Raw genomic sequence first — 9,362 nt, 5'->3', positions numbered from 1 at the left:
CGGAGGCCAGGTTTCCAGTGACGGAGGCCAGGTTTCCTGTGGCGGAGGCCAGGTTTCCTGTCCAGAAGACCAAACTTAACTTTTTTATATTTAAATATAAATGTTTTTGTAGAATCTGGTTCATCAGATTTAATTCAGTTCAGTTTATTTATACAGCGCCAAGTCACAACAGAAGTCGTGTCAGGGCACTGAACAGAAATATTCATATATAAAATAAGTTAACAGAAACATTCATATATAAAAACAATTTAATATTATTTATGTGAGGAGCAGACTGCTTTGAGTAACTCATAGCAGAACTCACATTAGCAGGACTTGGATTCTGGACACATCTCCAGAATTGGTCCTAAAGTGCAGGTGCAAATCCAGGCTGAGCTGAACCAGGCTGAGTAGTGGTGTGCAGGGCTGAGCAGAGTTGGGGCTGATTAGGGACAGTGCAAACAGTTTTCTTTAAATGCAAATGTCAGAGGACCCACATCAACAGCACAAGGTTCACAGGAGCCACTGGGCCCAAACACCATCACTTCTGTTTTCCTTTCATTAAAATTTAAAAAGTCCAGGCTTTGATGTCTTCAAGACACAACATAAGTCATCTGACCTCCCATCACAACTTCTCATTAACTCTGTTCCTGTGTCAAATAAGCACGAGATCCTGAACTGTTTCAACAAACATTTTGTTGCTTCTAGTTCTTTATTTGACACAGTTACTAATGGAAGATCAGCCACTTCACTTAATAACCAAACTTCTACAAATCAAATCCCTCCTACAAGTCAATCCTCAGTTAATCACAGCTTCTCTTTTTCTCCATTCTCAGTCAGTGAGGTCAATAAACTGTTAAAAGATCTTGATCCTAAAAAATCTGCAGGTCCAGATGAACTTCCACCTTATTTCTTAAGGCTGGCTGCTCATATCATCACAGTCCCTGTGACCCACATCTTCAATCTCTCCATGAGACAAAACTCCATCCAGACACTTGAAAACAGCCTTTGTTCTTCTTTGCTGAAGGGAGGAGACCCCCCCTCACTGAACAACTATGGACCAATCTCTAAACTCTGCATTTCAGTCAAGGTTCTAGAAAAACTGATAAACTCTCAAATCAAAAATGACCTGGACTCATTTAACATCTTACCTCCACATCAATCTGGTTTCAGGAAACAACACAGCACAACCACTGCTTCACTGAAGGTTCTTAATGATGTTGTTGAAGCACTGGATGCTAAGGATTATTGTGCTGCACTTTTCTTAGACCTGTCTAAAGATTCTGACACTGTGGATCAGAACATCTTGTGTCATAAACTCTCAGAAATTGGTTTCTCAGAACACACCATTGGTTGGTTCTTTAACTATCTTTCAGACCGGAGGCAATGTGTTCAACATAATGGTACTTCCTCCAGTTATTTAACAGTCAACAATGGTGTACCACAAGGCTCAGTCTTAGGACCCACCCTCTTTACAATCTACATATATAATGTAGGTAAAAACATCCCTAATGCATCCATACATTTCTATGCTGACGACACAGTTGTTTATTGTCGAGCTAAAACAGTTGCTAAGGCTCTCCAGCTTTTGAAATCTGCATTTAACATCATCCAGACAGATTTGTTCCGCCTCAAACTTGTCCTAAATGCTGATAAAACCAAAGGGATGCTTTTTCAAATAGGAAGTTGGTCCCAGCAGTTCTTCCTCCGATTTTATCCTCAAATGGTGTCCCCATTGAGTTTGTTGATTCCTATAAATATTTGTGTATCTTGGTCGACTCCCATCTCTCTTTTAAGCTCCATGTGGAAAACTTGGTAAAGAAACTGGAAGTTAAACTGGGTTTCTTTTTCAGAAACAGATCCTGTCTAACCCTGAACCCTGAGGAACACCTTGTATCTGTGACTTTCCTTCCCTCCATTGATTACGGTGACATTATTTACATGAACGCTCCTACAAGAACCCTGCAGATGTTGGATGCTGCAGATGTTGGATGCTGTCTATCATGGTGCACTAAGATTCATAACTGGCTGTGATTATCGTACCCACCACTGCACCCAGTATTCACTGGTTAACTGGTCACCATTAACTTCACACAGACTCTCCCACTGGTACATCTTCATCTTTAAATCACTTCCTGGTCTGCTGCCTTCATACATCTCCTCCTACATGTCTCTGTGTGAGTGCAGCTACAGCGTGCGCTCTCAGGACATCATTACCTGCAGTGTTCCCTCAGTGAGGACTGAACTAGACAAAAGGACCTTCTTCTACTCCGCTCCTGTTTCCTGGAATATCTTGTAAAAAGATCTGAAGCTCTCGACCTTTGACCTCTCTAAGTGTCTTTAAGAATCTGTTGGACTCCTGGCAGGGACCAATGCAGACATGTTCCTGTTTTTAGTTTCTACATTCGCCTTAGAATCTAGCTGTTTTTGTTACTTTTTTTTAGCCATCCTATTTGTTAAAAAACATAAAAACAATTGTATGACTTTTTATAACTGTTTATTGTTGTTGCTGTTGTCCATTGTTGTCATCTTTCTTTGTTGAAATCAAGTCTCTCTTGTAAATGAGTCCTCGAGCCTCAATGGGATTTACCTGTCTAAATAAAGGTTGAATGAATGTGGCCTAGTTGAGGGAACATCTTTTTTTTTTTTTTAGTGGCATATACAGGTGCTGGTCATAAAATGAGAATATCGTGAAAAAGTTATGAAAATTTTTGAAAATTTTATTTCAGTAATTCCATTCAAAAAGTGAAACTTGTATATTATATTAATTCATTACACACAGACTGATATATTTCAAATGTTTATTTATTTTATGTTGATGATTATAACTGACCACTAATGAAAACCCCAAATTCAGTATCTCAGAAAATTAGAATATTGTGAAAAGGTTCAATATTGAACACACCTGGTGTCACACTCTAATCAGCTGATTAACTCAGAACACCTGCAAAGGTCTTTAAATGGTCTCTGTCTAGTTCTGTAGCTACACAATCATGGGAAGACTGCTGACTGGACAGTTGTCCAAAAGACGACCATTGACTCCTTGCACAAGGACTGCAAGACACAAAAAGTAATTGCTAAAGAGGCTGGCTGTTCATAGAGCTCTGTGTCCAAGCACATTAATAGAGAGGTGAAGGGAAGGAAAAGATGTGGTAGAAAAAGTGTACAAGCAATAAGGATAACTGCACCTGGAGAGGATGGTGAAACAAAACCCATTCCAAAATGTGGGGGAGATTCACAAAGAGTCGACTGCAGCTGGAGTCCGTGCTTCAAAAACCACCATGCACAGACGTATGCAAGACATACCATACCACTCCATACCATTTTATTTATAGAGCACTTAAAACAGCAACAAGGCCAACCAAAGTGCTGTACAATAGAAACAAACAAGCACAGCGGACGGGAAAACAAAATAAAATTAAAGATACAAATAGCAGTGGATAACTAAATGGCCAACACTGTAGACTACAGACAGGATAGACAGGGCAGAACTGTTCAGTGATTTAAGAACATACATGAGTATTTTGAACTATTTTGAACGTTTCCTCCAGGGAGGAAGGCCAGGGTCACGTAGCAAGAATGCAGGAATCTCAGACAGAACAGGTGGAGAAGAGTGCTGACCACTGTACAAAAATTCTGCAGGTATTTCAGCAAATGTACGGAGCTCCAAAAGTGCCCAACAATCATACTGTAAATATGATTCAGTCCACTGCACAAAGCATTGTAAAAATAACAAAAATAGAATAAAAACAGAGAACGAGGGATGGCAAGACCTACACACCGGCGCCATCTTGGGAAAAACAAACAAACAAATGGGTTTCAGCTGTCGCATTCCTTGTGTCAAGCCACTCTTGAACAAGAGACCACATCGGAAGTGTCTTGCCTGGGCTACAGACAAAGAGAACTGGACTGCTGCTGATGTTTGCATTTCCTTTGGAAATCAAGGTCCCAGAGTCTGGAGGAAGAGAGGAGGCACAGAATCGATGTTGCTTGAGGTCCAGTGTCAAGTTTCCACAGTCAGTGATGGTTTGGGGTGCCATGTCATCTTCTGGTGTTGGTCCACTGTGTTTTCTGAGGTCCAAGGTCAACACAGCATCTACCATGAAGTTTTAGAGACTTCCTGCTTCCTGCTGCTGACCAGCTTTATGGAGATGCAGATTTCTTTTTCCAACATGACTTGGCACCTGCACACAGTGCCAAAGCTAGTTTAAGGACCATGGTATCCCTGTTCTTAATTGGCCAGCAAACTCGCCTGATAGAAAATTTATGGGGTATTGTGAAGAGGAAGATGTGATACTCCAGACCCAACAATTCAGAAGAGCTGAAGGCCGCTATCAGAGCAACCTGGGCTCTCATAACACCTGAGCAGTGCCACAGACTGATCGACTCCATGCCACGCCGCATTGCTGCAGTAATCCAGGCAAAAGGAGCAACAACTAAGTACTGAGTGCTGTACATGCTCATACTTTTTATGTTCATACTTTTCATGTTCATACTTTTCATTTGAATTCAAGGATTCAAGGTTCTTTGTCTTTCGCATCGCATGTGGTGCATGAGATGAAACGAAATTGTGTACACAGGGTCCCAGTTACATCTCAGCTGCCTGAAGAAGTAGAGTCTCTGATGAGCTTTCTTGATCAGGCTGGTAGTGCTGTTGCCCCAGCTGAGGTTATTATTCAGGTGCACACCCAAGTACTTGTAGCTGAAGACCACTTCCGCCACAGATCATCTTATGTTCAGTGGGTGTAGGTGTGTTTGTTCTGTCTGAAGTCCACGACCATCTCCTTCATATTCTTCACATTGATGTGAAAGTTATTCTTCCTGTACCAGCTCTCCAGGTGTTCCACCTCCTGCCTGTAGCTGGACTCATCGTTGTTTGTGATGCATCCCACCACCACCGTATCATCTGCAAACTTTACAATGTGACAGCCTGGATGTGTAGCTGCACAATCATATGTGAGCAGAGTAAACAGGAGGGGGCTTAGCACACAGCCCTGAGGGGAGTCAGTGCTGAGGGTTATGGTGGAGGAGGAGAAGTTGTGGCTCATCACTGACTGCAGTCTGTTAAGAAGTCTAGGACCCAGTTGCAAATGGAGGGGCTTAGTCCTAGTGTGAGTAGTTTGTCCATCAGGGTTTGGGGGATCATGGTGTTGAAGGCAGATGTCAAGTCTACAAAGAGCATACGGACGTAAGAGTCCTTCTGCTCCAGGTGTTTGAGAGCAGTGTAGACCACAGTGGAGACAGCGTCTTCTGTTAATCGATTCTCACAGTATGCATACTGGTAAGGGTCTTCATTGATGTTGATGATTGTTTTGATGTGGGTCGTGACCAGTTTTTCGAAGCATTTAGCGACTATTGGGGTGAGAGTTACTGGCCGATAGTCATTCAGACCAGTCACTATAGAGCTCTTTGGGACTGGGATGATGGTGGCAGTCTTCAGGCAGGTGGGAACTGTCTCCATGGTAAGTGAGGTGTTAAAGATGTCGGCCAGTACATCACATTGCTGATCAGCACAGTCTTTCTGCATCTTCCCAGGGATGTTGTCTGAGCCATTTGCTTTGTGAGGATTAATCCTCCTGAAAGTACTCCTTATTTCAGCTGAGGTCACGCTGAGATGTTCTTCTTCTGGTGGTGAGGCGGGTCTGGTGCTAGGTGGTCTGTGCGGGTCTTCAAAGCATGCATAGAATATTTTGTGGGCATCAGGCAGTGATGAGTCTCTAGGGCATTATTCACTTCTGCTTTTATAATTTGTTATACACTTAATGCCCCTCCACATGCTCCATGGGTCTTGTGAGATGAATTGACCCTCAATCCTCTGTGCATATGTGGCTTTGGCCCTCTTAATACCAGCAACCAGCTCTTTCCTTGTCCTTCTCAGCTCTTGTGAGTTTCCAGACCTGAAGGCAGTGTTCCTGGCTTCCAGCAGGGTGTGACCCTTTGCATTCAGCCAAGGCTTCCTGTTCGGGTAGCTATGTACATATCTAATGGTGGTGACGTCATCAACGCATTTACTACTGTACCCCAGAACTGAGGATGTGTATTGTTCCAGGTCTCGTTCCCCCTCATTTTCACCAGCTTCTCTGAAGACCTGCCAGTCTGTGCATGCAAAACAGTCTTTCAGTATGGGGTCACTATTCTTCATCCAAGATTTAATTTTATTATGTATCAGTCTGGAACGTCTCAGCGGGGGAAGGTAAACAGGGGCCAGGAACATGGAGATATGATCAGAGTCCTAGGTGGGCTGCGACTTTGTATGCATCTCATACGTTCGTGTAAATACGGTCCAGCAACATGCTGATAAAATCTTGGCAGTCTGTCCTTTAGATTTACGTGATTAACATCACCAGCCACCATGTAAAGAGCCTCATGGTGTTTATTTTGCAAAGAGCTAAAATTATCATGAAGCTCCTGCATATCATCAGTAGCATTAGCATCCAGAGCTATGTTAGCAACTGTTATGAACACCGCTGTGAACTCGCGGTGTAGATAACGTGGTCGACATTTCACTGTTAGCTGCTCCAAAGCCTTGGAGCATGAGATGTCTGTCAGAGTACAGTTTGTGCACCAACTTTTACTCACATAAATGCATACTCTGCCTCCCCGTGACTTTCCCGTTAGCTTGCTGCAGCGGTCCGCTCGAAAAAAAAAAGTCTGTCATCCAGCTGGAACGCTGAGACCAGCATGCTGCTGTTAAGCCATGATTACGTGTGACAAAGAACCCCTCATTTCCTCATTTGCTATGAGGCACCAACTCTCAAATGAAGCAAATCCATCTTGTTGTCCAAAGAGCTGATGTTCGACAGAAAGAGAGAGGGTATCGGTAGTATGCCAGCTTTAGCGTTAGCATTTAGCCTTACTGAAGATCTGAAGCTCTCAACCTTGACCTCTGTAAGTGGCTTCAAACATCTGTTAAGTTCATGGAAAAACCAACGCAGACATGTTCCTGTTTTTAGTTTTCTACACTGTCTTATAATCTAGCTGTGTTTTTGCTTCTTTTCCTTTTGATTGTCCTTTTGGCTGCCATTTTATTTTAACTTGTTAAAAAAAAGTGTACGCATCTTTTATGATTGTCTATTGTTGTCGTTGTCCACTGTTGTCTTCACTCTTTGTTAAATAAATCAGGTGTCTCTTGTAAATGAGTCCTGGAGGCTCAGTGGGATTAACCTGTAGAAATAAAGGTTGAATGAATGAACTAGCACCCCCGCCCGGCAGCGCCTCCTCTTCACATTGGATCGCTTCTGCTGCAGCTTCCAGGTAGATGACTTTAGGATCTGCATTCTGCCCAGCGTAGATGTGAGATCGTTGCTGATCGCTGCTGTATTCTGTGGTAAACCTGCTCTTATTCTCATCAGTTCGGTTCAGCTATAATTCACACGTATAAAGCATGTGGAGTCCGGCTCTGAGTCCATTTCAAAACTAAAAGCTGGGATCGCACCGGGAGCCTGTGAAGCTGCGGCTCCCGAGAGTGCGGCCATGGCATTGGGCCAACATTTCTAACAGTCCTTCCTTTTTTTATAATTGGTCTTAAGTAATATTCTAATTTTCTGAGAAACTGAATTTGGGGCTTTCATTAGTTGTCAGTTCTAATCATCAACATTAAAATAAATAAACATTTTAAATATATCAGTCTGTGTAATGAATGAATATAATATTAAAGTTTCACTTTTTCAATGGAATTACTGAAATAAATAAACTTTTTCATCATATTCTAATTTTATGACCAGCTTCTATATATACATTTATCAAATTTTTTGTGAAGAAGTGAGAAGACTTCCTTTTTTAATGAACGTAAATTGTTTTTTCAACATTTTGATCGGTGTTGGTTTGACAAATTGGTGCCGTTGTTTCGATACGTGATGTACGTCACGTGATTACCCATCGAACATTTCTTTTGTTGTATTTGAATCAAAATTTTATTAATGCTCACAAACTGTAAAACTCATTTACAGTTTAGTTGTGCTGTTTAATTATATTGCTGTTTTTTAATTAAATTGCCATCCATCATCCATCCATTAGGGGCGGAGATGTTTTAAGGGTTGAAGCAGAAATGCAACTTGAAGGAGCAGCTCTGATGTGATATTAGGAAGCTCTGAAGTGGCTGTTGTGTTGAAAGTTAGTGTTTGTGGAGCCTCCAGGTTCAACTGTCCCCCTCTTACAATGCTGTGATTGCTAGTATCACTCAGCCCTCTGTGAACAGTAAACAGCCATCAGGTGCTAATGATCCATTGTTAGGCTGATGGTCCTTCTTGAGCATGTGATCAGCTGGTTCTGGTTGTCAGCAGCAAACTGGTTGATCCACTCTGAGAAGGTGCTATTTAAGAGACTGAGCTGAATACAGCACCTCAGACTGAGGAAGTCCTCAGGATGAGAGACGAAACGTTTCTAGATTTTTTTGCTTTGTTTTTTTTTTGAATGTCCAGAGGACCAGATTGAACTTTTTTGGATTTTTCTACCTGAATTATTGAGCATGCATCAGGAGTGTTTGTCATTGTTTTCAGATTACATATTTAATATAGGTTTTATTCATTCAAGGCAGTCACATCTGTTCATAACTTTATTAGTATTAGGCCTGAGAGTTACTGGATCCAAGCAAACGGTTACCGGCACGCACCCTGTCAAAATAAGAGATTTCCTGAATCGTGTTCTGGCAGGATCCCGCTCAAATTAAGCCCTGGTTATAATAATAATAATAATATAATAATAATAATAATAATATTTATTAGAATGCCATGAACTTACAAGACTTGTGTGTATTTAGGTTATTCTGGTGTTGGACAGTTTTGTTACTGTGAGAAACAGTTTTTCTTTTTTTAAAACTAGACGTAGTGTTGGATTAGAAATAGGTCTGAGTAGAGGAGGGCGATTTTACCGAAATATCAACTTTAGAATTGATAAAAGGAACGAAACGAGTCAAAATAAACTGTTTATTTTACAGAGATGTGCTAAATTAGCATGGACACATTGGTTGGTACACTTAAAGACCAATCTCTGCGTAATACTCAGGTTTTATACCCAGTTTGGTCTTAATTAGGTTGTGTGCACCACCCTGGACCTGGACCTGAACATGGACATGGACCTGGACCTGAGCATGGACCTGAACATGGACCTGAACATGGACCAGAACATGGACATGGACCTGGACCTGAGCATGGACCTGAACATGGACCAGAACATGGACCTGAACATGGACCAGAACATGGACCTGAACATGGACATGGACCTGGACCTGAGCATGGACCTGAACATGGACCTGAACATGGACCAGAACATGGACCTGAACATGGACCTGAACATGGACCTGAACATGGACCAGAACATGGACCTGAACATGGACCTGAACATGGACCTGAACATGGACCAGAACATGGACCTGAACATGGACC

The sequence above is a fragment of the Nematolebias whitei genome, chromosome 22 (genome assembly GCF_014905685.2).
Source record: "Nematolebias whitei isolate Nwh7 chromosome 22, NemWhi1, whole genome shotgun sequence".
Lineage (NCBI taxonomy): Eukaryota > Metazoa > Chordata > Actinopteri > Cyprinodontiformes > Rivulidae > Nematolebias > Nematolebias whitei.
The sequence above is the reverse complement of the archived record's forward strand: the minus strand, read 5'-3'. Positions refer to the sequence as shown.